This window comes from Canis lupus, chromosome 13 (genome assembly GCF_048164855.1).
Source record: "Canis lupus baileyi chromosome 13, mCanLup2.hap1, whole genome shotgun sequence".
In the NCBI taxonomy this organism is placed as follows: domain Eukaryota; kingdom Metazoa; phylum Chordata; class Mammalia; order Carnivora; family Canidae; genus Canis; species Canis lupus.
In genome coordinates, this window is record NC_132850.1 from 6,508,194 (window position 1) to 6,529,293 (window position 21,100).

At 50.0% G+C, this 21,100-nt stretch overlaps 2 long non-coding RNA genes across 5 annotated transcripts; one reads left to right on the forward strand and one right to left on the reverse strand.

Annotated features, from left to right (window-relative positions):
• Positions 1–262: 262 nt before the first annotated feature.
• On the forward strand, positions 263–15,064 carry LOC140602430 (uncharacterized). 4 transcript variants are annotated; one of them, XR_012005398.1, is made up of 5 exons: positions 3,374–4,199; positions 11,151–11,955; positions 12,289–12,413; positions 12,594–12,847; positions 14,763–15,064. It is a non-coding gene; the product is annotated as an uncharacterized lncRNA (long non-coding RNA). The 4 variants fall into 4 exon arrangements; XR_012005397.1 differs by lacking the exon at positions 3,374–4,199 and adding an exon at positions 263–344 and having other exon boundaries at positions 11,151–12,413; XR_012005395.1 differs by having other exon boundaries at positions 11,151–12,413.
• On the reverse strand, positions 659–10,593 carry LOC140602431 (uncharacterized). Its single transcript, XR_012005399.1, has 4 exons — positions 9,894–10,593; positions 7,887–8,071; positions 2,722–3,861; positions 659–993 (listed from the first exon to the last, which is right to left on the reverse strand). It is a non-coding gene; the product is annotated as an uncharacterized lncRNA (long non-coding RNA).
• Positions 15,065–21,100: the final 6,036 nt, after the last annotated feature.

Here is a 21,100-nt window from a genome sequence, read left to right on the forward strand (position 1 = left end):
ATTCTTCCTGCAATTAAGTTGGGGAGGGGGTGAGGAGGTGGCGCTTGGTCCAAGAGGAAATTACACAGGGAGGCCTCTCTTATTGCTAGTTCTGGGAGGCCTCACTCGAGGTGTCTCCTTGGCGTGGCTCTCTTCTTGGATGGCTGGATCCAGAAAATGCCTATCTGGGGTGGAGGGAGGGAGTGTCTGTCTCTAACCCTATTGTGATGTCTCATTGGTGCATGTATTAAAGTGCAGCTCGGGTGTTGTAAGCAAGCTGTCACCTGCTCTGAAGGGTGTGAAAAAACTATGAACCGCATTGTCCTGGAAACCACAAAATAGCACTTCCTCCCTCAAGTAAACATGTAAGTTTGGCATAGAAAGTTGAAATGAAGCTACATTCAGAGTCTAGATTTTATTTGTTTAGGGAGGTTGGCCAACGCTCTTGCTCGACCCGGCGATGCCAAGTGGCCTACCTGTGGGTCGGGATAACCCTCTGGTCCAGAAGCTACCGGTTGAGCCCCCAGACTCCACCTGCTGCTTCTGTCCTTCTCTAGGGGATGTCAAGGAGCCTCGCACCTCCACCGGCTGGGCCAGGGTGAGGCGGATGAAGAAGGCTCTGGTGGCCCGTTAGGTATTTACTGATAGCGCTTGTGTGTGCTGAAGCTCCTCTCTTTGGTTTTCTAGAAGACTTCCATGGCGTTTTTTTTTTTTGTTGTTTGTTTGTTTTTTTAAGACTCTACTTCTGTTCTCATCTCCCTCCCCTGGGCATTCATTCTCAGAGAAAGACTCTCTCCTCCATCGCTCTGGCTACTGTCCCCATCGTGAAGGCCACACTTTTGTAAGTAGCCGTGTACCTCTCTTGGCTCACATGGAGCTTGTGGACGGTGAAGACGGCAGTGGAAGGATTTCCTCACTCATTCCCTATTTGTGTTAGCCACGTTCTGCTCTCTAGGAACGTGAGAGATGAATCACATCTAGTCTCAGCCTCAGTGGAAGGCATGGACGGATGACCTGGGGAGAGGGAGATTGGGAATGGGATCCAGCGTGAAGGGCGCCAGGAGGGCGGCAGGCAAGTTGCGAAGGGGAGCTCTTGGGGAAGGCCGCATCTGGGGGTCAGAGATGAACTGGACCCATGAAGGGTGGAGAGGACTTTGACAGCTCGTGTTTGCAAGAACTCCTCCCCATTTGAGGCCCTCCACCTTTTGGGACTGGGACTCTGGTATTTGAAATTTGGGCCGGGTTGGTAGATTGATCTTAATTAGAAACTGTCTTGGTGCTGGGCCATCCGCCATGAGCCTGGGATGTGCCACTCAAATAAATAAGCTCCCTGTTTTGTTTTGGGTCATTCACGGAATTGACCACTTGTGCCACTCGGGAACATTACGAAGAGAGGAGAGGGCCGGTCCGAGAATCTTCGGCAAGTTCTTTCAGCGGCTCCCCTGCACACATCTGCATCTCTGCCCCCGCTTGGCCCCCAAGGCTTCCTACCTGTTCCCTCACTGGGGTGGGGGGGTCCCCTGAGCCCCGCTCTGGCCCGCTGGCCTGACCATTCTCCTCCTGGGGATGCTTCCCTGGCTGTCCCGGGCGCCCAGGGCTTTGTCAATGCCACGTGTTGAGAGCGTTCTCCTGCCTAGGCCCTCTGCGAGGCGCCTGGGGACACGACGCCCTTGGAGGTCGGTATCCATTTGGTTTGGTCAGTTGGATAGTGGGAACGATAGAAGTTTCAATTGCTGACCCAGGGCTCCCGGGTAGGGAAGCGGGAGAGCTGGGATTTGGAACCACATCCCATACCCGCGTCCCTATTTGTAAGGCAGAGCCCTTGGATGGAGATTCAAGTTCTGTACTCGGTTTACCGACTCTAATTTCCGGAGGTCAGGTCGGGGCTCACGGCCGGACAAGGGGCTGCTAGGTGGTCCGACCCGCGCTCTCTCGCAGACGTCTGGCCCATGACCTGCAGCTGGGTCTACACTTGGTCTGATTTCTATTTTGCCACACGGTCTAACATGCAGACAAATGAGTACAAAAGCTGACATCCTGCCCACCCCAGAGCCTCGAACCGTATGATCGATTGCCCCGACCCTCTGGGGTCCGAGCCGGGGCAGAGGGGGGCAGCCCGGCCACCAGTGAGAGGCAAGATGCATCTTTCCTTGTGAGGGCGAGGTCCACCGAGCCCACTGGGCGGGTGGGATGATGCTTGGTACGAGCGCACACCCATCCACACACACACACACACACACGTGCGCGCACACGTGAGGCCTGGCACCCTCTGCACCGCCACGCAGAGCAAGCTGCTGGTGCTCTGCGATGATGGATGCCTCTCCACGTGTCGCTCAGCCCGGCCTCCCTCCTCGCTCTGCACGCACGGCTCGCCGAGCAAGCGGCTCCACCCGGCTGCCTGGCAGGGGTGGTCGATGGAGGGACCGAGGGAGGGAGGGAGGAGTGGAGCCATTTGTCTGGGGCACCGGGAGGGGAGCCGGCCACTTGCGGCTGTGATGGATGGCGACTCTGCTCTGCCATCTGTCGGGGCTGGCAGGCTGCTTAGCACAGCGCCACACACCTGGCCGGGGCGTCCCTGTGGAGCTGGGCCCGCCTCTGCTGGGGCCCGGGGAGCGGGCTCCTGATACCCTGGGGCAGGAGGCCGGCGGGGAGGGCCATGCGGGGCTCCCTGGGGCCCGGTGGGGGAAAGATGACAGACACTCTGAGAAGGGGGTCTGGGGGCCAGTCCTTCCCCCAACGCACCTGCTCTCCTTGCCAGTAGCCCAGGGAAGGGGAGGCCACGCCCGGGCGCCCCTGGGCCAAGCAGAGCCCCTCGGCGCTCAGCTGTCTCCTTTCCCCACGAGGGAACGAGGCCACAGCCCCCGGCGCGGCATTGAGCACACATGTGCTGCGTAGAAACAAAGCAGGTAGGACCACGCTTCACATCAAGGCTCTGGGAGTGTGGGGGCCGAACGAGGCTTTCAGGGTCAGCTGGCTCCTTGGGCAGGAAGATGGGGGGGTGGGTGTCTTGGCCTCGCCGGGCACACCTTCCCTGTGCTGTGCCTATGCTCTGGGATTCCAGAATGTTCTCAGTGTTACGTGGCCCTGGAGGTCAGTGACTCAAGGTCATCTAATCTGCAGGTGGGAAACTGAGGCTCGAGGAGTGAGGGCCAGCCCGGGGGCCAGGGAAGCCTGTCCTCCCTGCTCTAAGCCTCCCTGTATCCCCAGCTGTCCTGGGCCTGGGGCCCAGAACTAGACGGTGGGGGCCAAGCCCTGCCTTAGTGCGCATGCGTCGGTGGTTGCCCGTCCGCGGGGCTCTGCTCAAACGCTCATCCGCTGGGCTTACCCTGTTCTCTCCTGCACAGACTAGAACACACTGTGGGTTCTAGACTCTTCCTGGGAGCTAGCTCCTTGTTATGTCACAGTCCAGACCCCATGAGCCCGGGGTCCCCTCCTGGTTGGTCAGGGATACGCCAATCTTCAAGCTCAGCTCTGGGTCGAGTTTAGACCAAGCCAAAGAAACAACGTGGGACATTTTCTGCACGCCTGAGTCTGCAGGGGGCAAAGCCTCAGCTGGTCTGGGCATGCGGGTGGAGATAGGGACGCTTCGGATGGACGAGGCTGTGGCGGGAAGGCCTGATAGCAGGGGAGTCAACGGAAACCGTGACAGTTTTTGTTTGGTTGAAACAGAAATTGCAAAGAGGCATCACCTTTTGTCTCTGCCTTCACGGAGCTCCTTCCTTGTGGAGAGGGGAGAAATAACACCGGGGAGAGAACAAAATTCTCATAATTCAGAGGGAATTAAGAAAGGAGGAGACGATGTAGCTGCATCTGGCAGGGCTTCTTGGAGGAAGTGGCGTTTTAACTTGCAGGTCTTGCTGGGCCCTCCTTTCCTGTAGGAACCTGGGGACAAGACAAAAAACACTCTCAGGGACCTGGGATAACAAAGAGGGGTCTCACCCACTTTCCCTCTGGGCTCTGACACTGGCCCAATGTGAGCCAGCTGCCGGGAGGCACCTTCCTCCAGATGACAGTCTGGGGACAGCCTTGGGAGAGGCATTATTATGGTTTCCAACTGCAGCCAAAGAAAGCGAGGCGCAGAGAGGTCGAGTGATCTGCCCAAGGTCACAGAGCCAGGAGACAAGCAGAGTCGGGGCGGCGCAGCTGGGCCTCTGACTCCAGAGACGGCGGGTGCTTTTCTGGGACCGTTAACAGCCGGTGGGAGGCTCAGCTCCTGGCAGGTGAGGGGAGCTGCCAGCGGCTGGCGGTGAGGGGTTGGATCGGCGGGTGGCATCGGCCACCGGAGGTGAGCGCGGAAATGCCAAGCCTGCTTCTCGACGTGACAGCTGTGCTTTGTTTGCCAGGCAGCTGTGGGCTGCGGTGTTCCTCACTCCTTGGAAGACTGGCTCCCCGCAAAAAAAAAAAAAAAAAAAGCAGGAGCATAATTTGGCTCCCCTCTTAATTGATTTGGAAATGTACCAAAGGATTGTGGTAATTCCTTTAAATTTTACTCTCATTCGAATTTTGGAGGTAAACATAATGAGAAAGGAGAGTCGGCTCCACATGTTGGAGGAATAGAAAGGTCTAGCGCTTTATTTTATTTTTACCCTGGGCCTAAGCAAAGCAAATTCGCCATGAATACCTCATTATTTGAATTTCAAATATTTCTCTCGAGTTGAGCACAAAAGGAAACTGAACAACAAAAATATATATATATTAACACACACACACATGCATCCCCTGAACCGTTTTTTCTCTTTCTTGAGTATGTGACTCAGAATGTCCTAGTTTAGGTTATAACCGCACAATTGCGAGGATCAATCAGCGCGAGATAGATGTGTTTACTCAGAAGGGCTTAGAAAGGAGGCCAGTCAAGGGGACATTAGTATCTTAAAACATTGAAATGATCTTTACCGAAGAGCATTAGGTATGAGCATTAATATGCGGGGCTTCTCTTCTGCTGGCAAAGCGTCTACATTTGGAAGAGCCCAGAGGTCAGGGTGTAGAGGAAAGCGAGGAGGCGCTCATTGGACGGAAGGCACGGCAGGCCAGAAGGAGCTCAGGAACTGGGTTCCTCCGTTTGTCCCCTCGCGTGCTCATGCACAGTTACTCGGCAGTGTAGACAGACACAGTTACCCAGCAGTGTAGATGGCAGAGCGAACCCGGGGGCCCTGCGGTCAAGCCCTGCCCCGCCGCGTTGTTAACCGTGCCGCCCGAGTGTGCTATTAAACTGCCCCAGACCTCAGTTCCTACGCCCCTGAAATGGGATTAATAATAGTGTTAGGCCAGGAGTGAGCTCTGAACACACTCAGCGCGGTAAGTCCTCAATGAATGGCAGTGGTTTCGTTGCCTTTTCCACCCAGTGTTCTGCGCACCAGGCAGTGCTGAGTGAGGACAAAGGATAAACCAGATTGCCACGGGCCCTCTCCTCCTGGAGCTTATCACCTAGACAGGGGGAAAGGGGCAATTATGATCGTGGTGCTCCACCGACTGGGTCTGGAGCTCTCAGCTGTGTGCCGGAGAAAGCCCCTTAGCCACTCTGGTCCCGAGTCCTCCTTTGGGAAGTGGTGACGGAGCTCTCTCCACCTCCTACCCAGGGAGGTGTGAAAACCCACCAGATAAAGCACCAGGAATCTTGGAAACCAGAGGTCCTGGCTGGGGAAGGTCGTGTTCTCATGTGTTTAACCCCTTTTGAGCCCAGGACCCAAGTGGCATCAGGAATGGAGACACCAGAGAACTCTCTTCCTTCTGGGTCAGGTTTTCCAGGACTCCCTGGGTCCAGCTGACTGCCCTTGTGTGGCCCATTGTCCTAGGAGTCTGTGTGTTATCCTCAGGACAGGGGTTGGGGCGTGACGGGGGCATTGAAGCCGGGAAGGAATGGGATCGAGCTGGGTTGAGGAAGACAGTGTGGCTGTGGATGGAGGGCAGCCTGGAGACAGAGGGCTCCGGAGAGGTGACGGGGACCCCGCTCCCAGGCCAGCTTTGGTCTGGCTCCTTGGAGCCCTCCTCTGGACTGGCCTCGACCTCGGTTTGCTCTTTGGTCTCAGAGCCTCATTTTCCAGAGCATCCTGCCACGCCCCTTTAGCAAGAATCCCCCCACCTTCGCTATCCAACCAAATTCCTCTTAATAATTTCCCACCGGCCCTGACACTCTCGCCCTGCCCTTTGCTTAGAAATCCCCAGTTGCTCCTGCAGGTTTGGGTGTTGAACTCAGCCTCGTACTGACATAAAATCTGTCTTGCCGTTTTTAGCAAGTGGTCGGTGCAAAGTGACTTTGGTGCGGGGCAAAGGCTGACCCGAGCAGAAGGTGGTGAGAGCAGGAAGGAATGGGGGGAGAGGGCATGCTTTAAAGCTAGAATAGCAAAACTGGGGGCAGGGCAAGGCCAGGAAGGCACTGGGGACCCCCTGCAGGCTTCTGGGGGGGCAGCAGGGGTGTGGGATCCCCGAGGCAGCGTGGCTTTTGGGTGAGAAGACCACGTTTGGTTTTGGGTTGTTGGATTTGGCCCTTGGCACAGCCCTTTTGGTGTCTTCTGTGCAGATGCCACCCTTTTGTGCTTCTCCGCCCCATTCCCAAGACAACCGCCGAGTTCCATCAGGGCCTGCGCCTCTTTAGCAGCTTCCCCTTCCCCTTCCCAAAACTCTCAAGAAGCTACTCTCCCTGGTGTCAGGTGCCTAATTTAAACAGCAAATCTGGGCTAACGTGCACAGCTCCTCTCGCTCTGCTGAGGTTTTTACATTTTAACAGGGACACTTAGGAGGTAATGCCTTTACCCCAAGACAATGAAATGACGTTTCAGAGGACACAGACTAATGGTGGAGGGAAGATTTCCAAAGCAGTGCCAAGAGCTTGGGCTTGGAGATGGGACGAAGCAAGGTTGGCGTGCAAGCTCAAGGGGGGGCCTTTCTGTAGGGCTGGCTGGGTCAGTGGGGGGTGCCGGGCCTCCTTGGAGGAGCTGACCTATCCTACCTGGGCGTGTCCCTCACCTTTCTGGGCCTCCTGAGGCCTCATTCCTCATTTGCAAGAGGGATGAAGCATGCCTGACCTGGCAAACATAGCTTCCCCATCCTGGTAAGTGCACGCTCACTCCCACCCCACTCCCCGACACCTGACACACACACACACACACACACACACACACAGGTCCTCTCCCTCATGACCGGGCACCTGCTCGCTCAGTCTACCCCTTTCTCTCCCTTGACCTTTGTGCATACCGGCTGTTTGTGTTTGGTCTGGATTCCGAGTGAAGCAGGATTCCAGCTGGAAAGCTTGTTGTTTCCAAAGAGGGGTGATGGTGGTGATGGTGGGGGGACGCTCACCCTTGTGGCACTGGGAGGCGGGAGCAGCGGAAGCCGGGGCTCACAGAAGGCGGCCCTATAATTAATCCCCCAGCCCTCGCCACCATTGTCTCTTCCCTATTGAGATCGGCCAATTAGCGGTTCTGCACTCCTCTGCGTGGCAGCCACTTATTAGTGAAGACAAAGGCAGCATTGATTCCAATTTGTCCTGCATTTGGCTGTCTCTGAAGTTAAAGATTGCATTTGGGTATCACTGCTGGGGAAGGGAGGCAGGGGCAATGTAGTGAGAGGGCCTAAAATTAGCCGAAATAATTTTAGCTCTATTGTGAATGGCTAAACTAAATATAAACAGAAGGGAGAAGAAAAATCTTTGTAATGTTAATTACCGTAAGCATTGAGGACCCAAAAATGAGGCGTACGATTTGTTTGGTGACACTCTGATAATTAAATCATTTTCTCCCATTGAGGCTCCTCGCAGGTTTACGCAGAGCCTGGCTCCTCCGGAGTGGTTTTCTCTGGCCCCGAGGGATGCTCGAAATTCTGTTTCCCACATTTCTGAGTCCACAGTACGTCCCCAGTCCAGGCGAGCTGTGCTTGGTACCACTCCCGTGAGTCATCACTCAAGTAATTACCAGGTTTTGGATGAGCCTGGGCCGGCAGAGGATGAGCAGAGTTGAGATCTGGGCTGAGGTGGACAGGAAGGCTGCTCACTGCGTCTCCGTCCATCCATCGGTTGGTCTGTCCATCCATCCGACCGTCCATGTTCCTGCACCTTTTCATCAATTCACTCCACTGCCGTCGTCTTTTGTGCAAGGCACTGAGGGTACAGAGAGAAAAAAGGTGCCATTCTTGTCCTCAAGGACAAGAGGGTGACATGGCCACAGAGAACCACGTATGACACGCTGTCCAAAGCCCCGTGACGGAGGTATAAAGAGAATATTTGGAACGCATCGTAGCGAGACACATTCACTTTGCCCGAGGAGTCATGGAAGACTTCTCAGAGGAGGTGGCATTAGAGTTGGCACCAAAAGGATGAGTAGGTGTTTGCTGAGCGAGGAAGTGGGAAAAGGGGTAACCCCTCAAGAGGGGAATGGGCAGGGACAAAGGTTTGGTGGACTTTAGTGAGGGTGAGAGGAGGCTGCTTTAGGAGGAGAAGGGGGTGCACGAGGGGGCGGTTGTAAGGGAAGTGGCAAAGACATCCACGATGACAGTACAGTTACTGGGCTCTTGCTCCAGACTCAGCACTGAGCCAAATGTCTTGCCCACATGGCCCCACTTGGTTGTCACCCCGAGGTGATTGTCCCCTCCTTATGTAAGGAATTCCGGGGCTCAGGATCCATAGGGCTCGGAAAACTTGTCCGGAGACTCACCACCGTGCTGACTCTATCCTGCCGGACTGTGGCCCGGACAGAGGAGAGCTTAGAAGCCCCGGAGCCAGGCTTCCTTCTGCAGTTGCTGCGGACACAGGTCCAGGAGAAGCCCGTGGCCCGGAGCTGCCCACCTGGCCCATTAAGGAGAGAGGGGTTCATCCACTGTGGGGCTAGGCGGGGAGTTTCGCTGCCTGCCGAGTCCTCCTCTTGGCCCTGGGATGTCTTTGGTGCCCTATAGTTGCCCCTGGAGTCCATGACCCCGACAGAGGTCCTGAGACAGTCAGGGAGACAGAGACTGAGGACCCAAGCGCACATGACTCGCCGTGAAGCCCTTTCTATGCAATCTCTTTTTTATTTTATTTTATTTTTATTTTTATAAATTTATTTTTTATTGGTGTTCAATTTGCCAACATATAGAATAACACCCAGTGCTCATCCCGTCAAGTGCCCCCCTCAGTGCCCGTCACCCAGTCACCCCCATCCCCCGCCCACCTCCCCTTCCACCACCCCTCGTTCGTTTCCCAGAGTTAGGAGTCTCTCAGTGTTCTGTCTCCCTTTCTGATATTTCCCACTCATTTTTCTCCTTTCCCCTTTATTCCCTTTCACTATTTTTTATATTCCCCAAATGAATGAGACCATATAATGTTTATCCTTCTCCAATTGACTTATTATGCTGAGTGACATAAGTGAAATAAGTCTACGCAATCTCTTCTTGCAAAATGGGTCTTACTACCGAGAAGGCTCCACTCTTAGAGACATCACGTGACCCGGCCAGACTGTCACGGTCCTGACGCTTACCCAGCTCGAAAGCAGAAGTGACTCACTGTTCCAGTATCATCTTCCTTCCTGTTCCACCGTAAAACTCACCCCTCCTCTATCCTTGCAGAGATGACATGGTTTGGGGGAGACGGGGTTAGAGGGTTCTCCCTAATTTCTCAATGTCGCCAGGGGATGTGGGGCTCGGAACCAAAAGGAACACGCTCCGAAGGTGGCCTGACCAGGACCGAGCCACGTCAGGGTTGGCAGGGCGGTCAGTGACTGCCTCTCCAGTGGCACCACGCCTCTGCTGGCCACCACCCCATTTGCTTTGCCCTCTTGCAGGTCAAAACTTCTACCCTTTACCTCCCATGCTCTGCTTCACCCTCCCCAGTGAGGCTCTGGCCCCATCACTCCATGGTAATCACTTCCGTAGGCTCATTAGCAACCTCACAGCCATGGGTCCCACTGTCACCCCTCCTCTCGGGGGCCCCTGCTGTGGTGTTGTCATACCCTGTGTGCTCTGGCTTCACCGCCTGGTGCTCAGACCCCTCCTTTTGGGCTGCATCTTCTCCTGTTTCATACTTTGCCCCTTGGCCCACCGTGCTCCCGACGATGGTTCTTCCGTTCTTCTGCTCTCCTCTCACGGTGGGTTCCTTTTTTCTTTTTTTCTAAACCACAGTTCACAGTAAGAAATTCATTTTGTGTTCCATCCCATTAACCACTCCCTGAAACGAAGTGTTACAAAACCGCACATTAATCCTTACTCGGGGCTCAGCTCGCTGGTATTTGCATCCTCTTCTCTTCTCTTCTAGTTTATTTCACTGGAGAAATGCTGGATCCTGACCCACTGCACCAATTTTGCGACCTACCAATGGGTTTTAGCCCATCATTTGAAAAACACGGCTCCAACTTACCAAACTTGTTGTACCTGACGGCCTTTACACTTGCTGTTCCTACCACCTAGAATGTTCTTTCTCCAGAGGGTTTCATTGCTGCCTCCTTCTTTTCTTTTGAGTTTCAGTTCAAACGTCTTCCCCAGAAAGTCCTGCCCTGACTACCCCATCCGGGGTAACTCCCTTACCTCCCCTTTCTCTCTCCCATTCTCTGCTCTTCTGCACAATTTGAAATTACTGCTATAATTTTTTTGATATGTTTCCTATCTATGTGCCTTCCCCGGAGGAGAGAACTTGCCTAGTTTGTTCCCTGATGTGGCCTCGGTGCCTTGAGTAGACCTGACAAGCAGTGGGCGCTCAACATGGGCTTGTTCATTGGGTGGTAAACTCCGGCTCTCTTTGAGCAGCTGCCAACCACATTATCTCCTTGAACTGTTATGCCAAGTCACTGAGTCATATCTATGGGACATCCAGGTCTTTTGCAGTGACCTGCAAAAACACTTATAATTTAAAAATATAGACAATGAGCTGAGACCAAGTTCAAAGGTAAGATGAGGTCAGTAAATGAGAGGGAGCCGGTGTGCTCAGTTAGTCTGGCTTTGGCTACAGGTATTAAACAACGAGCCTGTTTATCTGCTATACCAGCAGGTCCAGAGGGGGTGACCTAGGACCCACATTCCTTCTGCCTCTGTCCCGGTATCATTTGAAGTGTGTGTGCACACATGTGTGTGAGCGCTTTGTCCCTGGGCTGGTAGCACTTTAAGGGATTATTATATCCAGACATCATGATGCTCCAAAGACAAAAGATGACCACTTCTTCTTAAGAGAGTAGAAGCTTTTTAAAATTTTTTATATTTTATTTTATTTTTTTTAGATTCCACCTCCCAAGCAGACCTTCACTTGCTACTTCTTATTGGCTGGAATTACATCCCGTATCCATCCCAAGCCAACCATGGATAGGAGGAATGGAATTTCAAGGCAGTTTTTGACTAATCACACAAGCTGGAATGAATATTGGGGCATTGACTGTAATGCTCATGACACACTGAGTGAGGTGACATGCGTACCATGAAATACCCACAAGTATACATCACATGGCTCTGTCCAGCTGCCAGAGCTGGGCTCTGAATTGACCTCTGAGTTTCCCAGCAGCCAAGGCAAAACAGGAAAGCCAAACTCTTTAAACATTGTACAGTTCCCTTACGTTCTAAAGGAAGCAGGTGCTCTGGAGAGCCCCAACACTTTCTGAAACTGGAATCCAAAAACTGCAGTCGTTCTTCCCGAGTAATGCATTGTGGAAGGTCATTTGCAGGCCGTACTCCCGGGCCGAGCGCAGTAGCAGGCTTTGTACGGCTATTTCGTACAACGCCTCAATCAATGCAAGCTAACGGAAAAGTTTGAGAGCCTTAGCACCAAAGTTCAATTTAAAAAGTGATTCAGGGGTAGGAGAGAGAGAGAGAGAGAGAGAGAGTAGGAGAGGCAGGCTAGAGCAAATAGCACGCGGTACATACCCAGCCTCTGATGGATGACACTGAATTGTGTCCACAGGTAGAATTTAGGCTAGCTGAAGGAACGGATGGATAATTTGTCTTTCAGGCAGCCCACCACGAACATCATTTTTTCCCAGCAAAGTTTTTGATAAAGAAGGGGCAGCAGAGAGTTCGAGGTTGCGTTCTCTGGTAAGGACCTACATGAAGATTTTCTCAGATATTCATACGTTTTGACAGTTGGCAGAGTAGATGGGACAGATTTTGAATAAGAATAGAGGAGCCTGACCAGGAGACATGCACCTGAATGGATGTCACAGATGTGGGTGTTATTATATCCAGCCCCCTCCCCCACCCCGCTTACGAGATTGGTATTTTTTAAACCCATATTCAGGGCTTTATACTTAACTAGGGCGACCAGGTCCCAGCATTCCCTTTTTGGTTGGTGTCGTTTGTACTCTTTAAACGTGATCCATTTTGCAGAGAAATTACATGGCCTCTCTCTACCCACCCCAACTGGCATAGATCTTGTTAGCTCCCCAACCCAGTGGAGCCTCTGAATCTTGAGTCCGCTACAAAATATGTTTCCTCCTCCACCTGCAAATCTGATCATAGAAGGGGTCATCCTTGTCTTAAATGAAGGCCCACAGGTGAGAGGTTGAATAAGGGTACAGAACTATGGGATGCTGCTCTGTGTGAGTGTGTGAGAATGTATGGCTGTATCAGTGTGCAAGTGAGAGTGTGTGAGTGTGAGTTCACAGAGTCTGGGCTGGCCTGTGGCTCAACACACAGAGAGAGTGCAGAGAGGGTTCCTCTTCTGTGCCTTTTAGAGTCTGAGCTGGGAGCCGCGTTGGAGAGACCACATAGAGAAGACAGCCCGGGACAACCCCGGAGAAGAGCCCCAGCCTGCTTGTCACTCCCTTCAAGAACAAGACCAGGCAATGGGCCACCCTGCAAATTTCAGCCTGGCCAAGTCCCCGGATGACTACATGCATACCTGTCTGACCTCACGTGACCAGAACCACCCAGCTGAGCCCAGTCAAGTCTCAGAATCAACCCTCTACGAAACTGGTTTGGGGAGGGGGTATGTTAGCCACAGTAGAGTCATGGGTCAGGGTATCTCTCCCTGTCTCTAGCCCCACACAGGGAAGGGCTGCTGAGCTGGGGCGGCCGATGAGGGGTTGGGGGCAGGCAAGGTCTTGGACAAGGCAGTTTGCTCCTTCCCTTCTCTCCTTCTGTCTCGCTTTTGGTTTATTTGTTTTTTTCTTGTGTCCTCTGACCTGGGCTCGGGCCTGCCTCAGTCTAAGCGGACGGCGGCGATAGGCACCTGTGCCTTGCCTGGCGGTGCCCTCGGAGCGGGGTCATAGGCGTGTTGGAATTCCACGAGCATGCCACCGGGCAGACAGGCATCTGCTTAAGTGGGTAATTTCTTCAAGGGGGAGAGGCAGTCTGCGCTGTGCCTGGAATCCTAATGGGGGAGGCCTCTCAGAGTGCACATTTAAGCTTGGGAGCACTGTAGCTGGACCCCAGCTAGTGCCTGAGCTGTGGTCCCCAACTTGAGACTCAGACCCATCTGAGGACTGCAAACAGAGGAAAGCAGGAGAGAAAAGAAAGGAGATTTGGGATCATTGGCCACAAAGGTCCAAGAGCCCCCTGGAAAAACTTACCCTAAATGAAGAGGGGACGATTGGGTACAGTCAGTTCAGCTTGCGGGCCTGCCTGTGTGCCTGGAGAAGCAGTTTCCGGAGCAGGCTGGGGCAACCCCTGGCTTCCAGCGTCCTGAGTTAGCCCCTGTGCCCAACGAGCATTCAGGGCACAGGCTGCGTGGACAGGCCCGGGATCACAGTGACACAGGCAAGTGGCCTGCAGAGTGAGACCGAGAAAGCCTTTACCCCGAGAGCTACAGGAGGGAGCACCAGCTGAAGGGTTGTACCCCGGGGGGGGGGCTCATTTGCCCCCCGAGAGTCCCAGCCTTGGTGAGGGGCACCTGCACCCCTCGCCGCATGCAGCACTGGTGCCCTGGACGCTGGCATGTTCCGAGCAGACGGCAGAGGCCCACAGGGTAGCACGTTGCCCTGGGAGGGTGGGGGCACCTCTGGTATGTGGGGTCTGCAATGAGAAAGTAGCAGAAGCCCCACAGTGGCCTGCATGTCCACGACGTGCTCCTGGGAGGTGCTGGAGGATTGTGGGAGCTGGCCGCAGGGTGAGGGTGCAGTTCCCCTCACGGGGGCGGAGGGCAGAGCCAGCGAAATGCCAGCTTGTGGCCGTTACTGTGAGCTTGTTCTTACATGTGGAGCTGTGGTGGCTTAGAAAACAGGTCACATTGCTGTGATGCGCGGTGTCACCTTCCTGTGCCCAGCACCACCGGGTCAGGCCAACCGTCCTGGGCACGGACAGGTAGTATCATCTTGTGTGCATATGTGAGCAAAGTGAGGCTCTCGGGTGGCCATGCTGCGGACCCCCCAGGTCACTTCACTGACGTTTTGGACTGGAAAGGTCTGCAGAGAGCTCTGTGCCACCTGCTCCGTGTGCACGCAGGGAAACGAGGGCTGGGAAGCTGAAGCGTGTGCTCACCGTCACCCCGCGAGTCAAGCAATGGAGTGACCCCCACTGGATCTTCTTCTTTTAAAAAATATTTTATTTATTTAAGATAGAAAGAGAGAGAGAAAGAGAGAGAGAAGGAGCAGATGGAGAGTGAGAAACTCCTGCTGAGCAGAGAGCCTGATGCAGGTCTCGATCCCAGGACCCAGGATCAAGACCTGAGCTGAAGGCAGATGCCCAACCGCTGAGCCACCCGGGTGCTCCTGAATCTTCTTTAATTTCCACGGTTCTCTATCTTGCATCTCCCAATTGAGGCTTGACCGTCCACCCTGGATTTCTAACCTGAGGACAAATCCCACCCCAACCTGCTGTGTTGACAGGCCCAGTGGACTGGGCACGGACAGGTTTTGGGGTGCACGTGGGTCTTCTCTGCCTGAGTCCCCTCCCTCCCCTTCCAGGTTCGTCTGTGAGTTTAACCCATGTGGGGGAGCTCAAGTAGGACTCGCCGCAGATCCTCCTCAGCTGGAAGATTCCAGTTCTGTCCCCGGCTGTGCCCCCCTCCACCCGGGGGCTCCCCTGACCCCCAAGGAAAAGCAGAAGGACGAAGTCCAGCCCTGCGGCAGCGTGAGAGTCACCCCCTGCAGGCCAGACGCTCTTTGCCTCGCCCCGGGTCCCCTGCCAGGCAGCCACTGCGTCTTCGAAGCTTGAGCCTGTGTTAACTGCTCTTAAAAAAAAAAATATGTTTTAAAGCAATAAAATCTGTACATTAAACACTTCATTCCTTCTGCAGCGGCACTGGTTCCAACCACCCGGCAGCTCGCTTTCGAGGCAACTCTGCAGGGATTGGGGGTGGGGGGGCCCATTCCCTCCCAGCTCTGTGGAGCTTTACTCTGCTACGCATTTGCAAGGGATATACTGCGGGTTTGGAGGAGATGCAAAGCAATACTGTTCTCAATAACCCTCGGGTGAAAGAGGACATCACGATGGAAATAGGAAAATATCTTGAATTGAACAGAAATGAAAATGGGAGCAAATCAAAACTTGTGGGGATGCAGTTAAAAGAGTTCTCAGAGGACGTGTTCTCAACCCGGGGTGAGGATTCAGGGATCCTGTGTGCCTGGCTGGGGAAAAAAAAAGATATATGTATTTGAAATAACCTGGAGCAGGAATTTAGCATCTCCTTCGAACAGGAGCACAAGCCAAGGATCACGAGCGCGGTGTGGCCGGTAGGTAGCCCGGACTGTGAGTCCACGCTGCCCGCCAGTTTAAGGATCCAGTTGACTCAGTTTCCCTGCCTCCATCTGCAACGAGCACCCAGGCTTGCCCAGACACAGAGGCACACATGACAATGCTTTATGTTTTTTCTTGCTCTGTGAGCTCTGTCAGCATAAGCACCGAGGAAAGGTGTGTCGAGTTTTGTCAAAGAGGTGGCGTGGGCAAGATTTTCAGGTTTCCATACATAGAAACATCCACGGGCGGACCTTGCAAAGAGGACAATTTGCTCGATTCTTAGGGCAGGTCTGAAAAGGCCTTGGATCTGCTATCAGCCTCATTTGCTTTTTAAAACCCTTTTTAAAAATCTATTTATTGGGCAGCCCGGGTGGCTCAGTGGTTTAGCGCCACCTTCGGCCCAGGGCCTGATCCTAGAGACCCGGGATCAAGTCCCACGTCAGGCTCCCTGCATGGAGCCTGCTTCTCCCTCTGTGTCTCAGCCTCTCTGTCTCTCATGAATAAATAAATAAAAAAATTTTTTTAAAAATCTATTTATTTTTAAAGATTTTATTTATTTATTCGTGAGAGACACAGGCAGAAGGAGAAGCAGGCTCCCTGTGGGGAGCCCGATGTGGGGACTTGATCCCAGGACCTCAGGATCATGACCTGAGCCGAGACAGATGCTCAACTGCTGAGCCACCCGGGTGCCCCTAACACCCTCTTTATCTTGAATAGATAGAGATTCACAGGCAGTTGCAAAGATGGTAGAAAGAGAAACCAGACCCTTAGCCCAGTTTCCCCCACCGGTTACATCCCCCATAAATATATCAAAATCAGGATATTGGCACTGATAGAAAGTGTGTATGTAGTTCTATGTAACTTTTGTCACACGTGTCGCTTTGTGTAACCACGGCCACAATCAAGATACAGAACGATCCCATCTCCACGAAGGTCTTGCTCATGTTGGCCTTCACCAGTCACGCTCCGCTGTGACCATCTCTACCCTCTGACAACCACTGATCCATTCCCCATCTTTATAATTTTGTCATCTCAAGCCTATCACATAAATGAGGGGCACCTGGGTGGCTCAGTGGGTTAAGCCTCCGACTCTTGATTTTGGCTCAAGTCATGATCTCAGGGTCTTGAGATTGAGCCCCGAGTTGGGCTTCACACGGGGCATGAGCCTGCTTAAGATTCTCTCTCTCCTTCTCCTTCTTCCCCACCACTAAAAAAATTGCATAAATGGGGTGAGTATGAGGCTTTGGAGATTGGCTTTTTTCACTTAATGTCCTGGAAATCCATTCAAGTTGTTGCATGTATCGATAATCTATCCCTTGTTAGAGCTACGAGGTTGTAGCATGGACAGACCACAGTTTGTTTAGCCATTCAACGATTGGACGTAGGACATTTTGGTTCTTTCCAGTTTGGGGCTACGAACAATTATGTACACGGCTTTGTGTGGACACGTTCCATTTCTTTGGGATAAGTGCTATCGAGTACAAATGCTGGATTGTATGGCGATATGTTAAGCTTTTTTTTTTTTTTTTAACAAAACTTCCAAATTATTTTCAAGATCGCGGCACCATCTTACCTTCCCACCAGAGACGTTTGAGGAAACCCCAATCTCTGTCGGCATTTGACACCGTCACCTTTTAAAGTTTTCACTGTTGTCACAGGTGTGTAGTGTGACATTCTGTTGTGGTTTTCGTCTGCTGCCCCCATGGCTAGTGAGGTGGAAGCCCGTGCGCTTATTTACCATCCTATGTTCTCTTTAGTGAAATGTCTCCTCATGCCTTTTGCCCAGTTTCTAATTGGACTGTTTGTTTTCTGTGCTGCTGAGCTTTTAAAAATTGTGCTAAAATCCACATAACACAAAACTTATCATTTTCACCACTTCTAAGTGTTATGTATATTTACATTATTGTTGAACCAATCTCCACAACGTCTTCATCTTGCAAGACTGAAACTCTGCATCCATGAAACAACTCCTGCCTCCCCCTCCCCTCCGTCACTGGCAGCCACCATCACCTTTATTAATTAGACTACTCAAGATAACTCACATGGAATGGAAGGCAATCATATAGCATTTGTTCTTTTGTGACTGGTTTATGTCATCCAGCATAATGTCCTCAAGGGTCACCTGTGTCATGGCCTTGTGCCAGAATGTCCTTCCTTTTTTTTTTTTTTTTTTAAGATTTTATTTATTCATTCATGAGACACAGAGAGAGAGAGAGAGAGAGACAGAGAGAGAGAGAGACAGAGACACAGGCAGAGGGAGAAGCAGGCTCCATGCAGGGAGCCCGACGTGGGACTCGATCCTGGGTCTCCAGGATCATGCCCTGGGCTGAAGGCGGCACTAAACCACTGAGCCACCCGGGCTGCCCATGTCCTTCCTTTTTTATGGCTGAATAATATTCCATTGTATGGCTGCCCATTTTTCTTATCCATTCATTCGCTGATGATCACTTGGATTCCTTCCATCTCTTCTTTATTATAAATAATGCTGTTACGAGCAAGGATGTACAAATATCTCTTTGAGATCCTGCTTTCAGTTCTTTTGGAGATATACCCAGAAGTGGAATTGCTGGATCAAATGACAATTCTGTTTTTAATGTTTTTAAGGGAACATTATACTATTTTCCAGAGTGTTCCATCTCCACCAACAGTGCATAAGGGTTCCAATTTCTCCACATCGTTGCCAACACTCATCAGTTTCTGTTTTGTTTTTTTTTTTTTAAATAGTAGCCATGCTAATGGGTATGAGGTGACATACTGTTGAATTTGAGAATTCTTTATTCTAGATACTAGTTCTTTATCGGATACGTGGTTTGCAAATATTTTCTCCTCATCTGTCGCTTATCTTTTTCTTAATCCTTTTAGCTCGATTTTTTTCAGAGCAAATTTTATGACTTCAACGAAGTTGAATTTACTAATTTTATTTCTTATATGGGTTGTGCTTTTGGTGTTCTAAGAACTCTTCACCAAGCTCTTGGTCCAGAATATTTTCTCCTAAAACTTTTCATAGGTTCATGTTTTAGATTTAAGTCTATGATACATGTGAGTAATTTTTTATATAAAGTGTTCAGTTTAGGTCAAGGTTATTTTTTTTCCCATGGGTGGATATTCAATTGCTCCAAAATCATTTGTTCAAGACTATTGTATTAATTTCAGCCTGTTAATATGGCAAATTACATTGACTGATTTTCAAATATCGAATCAATCTTGCTTTCCTGGAATAAACTCCATTTGACTGTGGTATACAATTCCTTTTATACATTGCTTCACTTTTGTATGGTGCAGCTCTTTTGTTGGTGCATGCACATTTAGGATTACTATGTTTTCTTGGTAGATTGACTCTTTTATCATTATATAATGTCTATTTCTGCCTGGTCATTTTCCTTACTGTGAGTGCACTTTATTTGATATTAATGTAGCCATTCCTGCTTTCTTTCTTTTTTTTTCATTCCTGCTTTCTTTTGATTAAAGTTCACCCAATGTATCTTTTCCATTCTTTCACTTTGAATCTGCCTCAAAAATATCAGTAATATTTTTGAGGTCAATTCCCTGTTGCCATCATATAGTTGGGTCATTTAAAAAAATTCATTCTGCCAAATATCCATCTTTTATTTGGTATATTTAGATAATTTACATTTAATGTAATTTTTTACATTTAATGTAATTGTTAATGTTAGGGATTAAATCTGCCCTTTTTGTTTGTTTTCTCATTTTTTAAAAAAAATTTACCTGTTTTTCCTGCCTTTCTGTGGATTATCTGAACATTTTAAAGCATTCATTTTGAATTATCTATGATATTTCGAGCATGTCTTAGTATAGATAGTTTTAAATGTTTGCTGTAAGCATTACATTATATATACACATCCCTATCCCAGTCTACTGGTGTCAACATTTGTCAGTTTGAGTGATGTATCGGAAACCTTATTTCTCTTTGTATCCCTTTACTTCCCACATTTATAATGTAATTGTCTTAAATGTGTCCTCTACATACACTGAGAACCACGTCAGTGTGATAATTTTTGCTTCGCTATCAAACATAATTTAGAAAACTCAAGAGAAGGAAAATCTGTTTTATTTGCCCATATTTTTAGTCTTCCCATTGTTCTTCTTTCCTGATGTTCAAAATTATCTAATTTTATCATCTCCTTTCTGTATTCCCTTATTGTTCTATCTTCAAGTTAAATTCTTCTAGCCATTATTTTAGGGTACATCTATTGGATACAAATTCTCTTAGTTTTCTTTCACCTAGTATCTTGATTTTTCTTCATTCCCAAAGGATATTTTTGCTGGATATAGATTTTTAGTTTGACAGCTCTTTTCAGCACTTTAAAAATGTCATGCCACTTTCTTCTGGCATCCGTGGTTTCTGATGTGAAATCAGCCATTCAAATTGCTTTTCCTCTGTAGAAAAATTATTTTTTTCCTTTGCTTTCAATATTTTTTTTTTGTCTTTAGTTTGCAGAAATTTATCTATAAGGTATCTTGGTGTGAATTTCTTTGGGTTTATCCTGTTTGAGGTTGCAGTTTTTAAAATTCATTGGTTTGTGTCTTTTGCCAAATTCAGGAAATTTTCAGCCATTACTTGTTTGAATATTTTTTCAGCCCACTCTCTTTTTCCTCTCCTTCTTGGACTCTGACGACATGAAAGTTAGTTCTTTTATTAAAGTTCCACGGTTCCCTGAGTTTCTGTTCATTTGTTTTTCAGTGAATTTTCTCTGTTGTTCAGATCTGTTTATTTCTATTCTGCAAGGTCACTGGCTTTTCTCTGTCTTATCCATTTCACTATTGAACCAACCTATTGAATTTTAAATTTTTAGTTATTATATTTTTCAGTTCTAAAATTTCCATTTTGGTCTTCTTTATATATTCTATTTCTTTGTTGAGATTCTTCTTCTTCTTCTTCTTCTTCTTCTTCTTCTTCTTCTTCTTCTTCTTCTTCTTCTTTTTTACAAATTTTGTTTAAATGAATTTATAATTTTTTGTTAAATCATTTTTATGATGGCTGCTACAAAATTCTTGTCAGATAACCTTAATATCTGTGTCATCTCAGTGTTGGTATCTGTTGGTTATCTTTCTCATTCAAGGTAAGATCTACCTGGCTCTGGTATGATAAGTGACTTGACTGAAACTGGGACATTTTGGGCATATTCTTATGAGACGTAGGATATTATTTCAATCAGCTTTTTTAGCAGGGCTCATCTGACATACCTCTGGGGTGGAAAGGGGAAGAGCTGAATTGTTATTTCGGGTGGAGATGGAAGTCCAGTTTCCCCATCCAACCTCCATTGACACCATAGTTGGGGAAGGACTACTTATTACCACAGTGTGGGAGCAGGGGTGCAGTCTCCCCACTAGGCCTCCACGGATGCCACCTTGGCTGGAAGAGGCAGAAGTGTATTGTTTCTGCTCTCCACATGGCCTCTACTAACACGATGTGGGTGGTGGTGGTGGTGGTGGTGGTGGTGGTGGAGGAGAGGCCTCATTAATTCTGGGTGGTGATGAAAGTCCTAGCTCTTCACTAGGCCTCCTCTGATGGGAAGGGGGAGGGCACTTTGACACAGCTGGATGG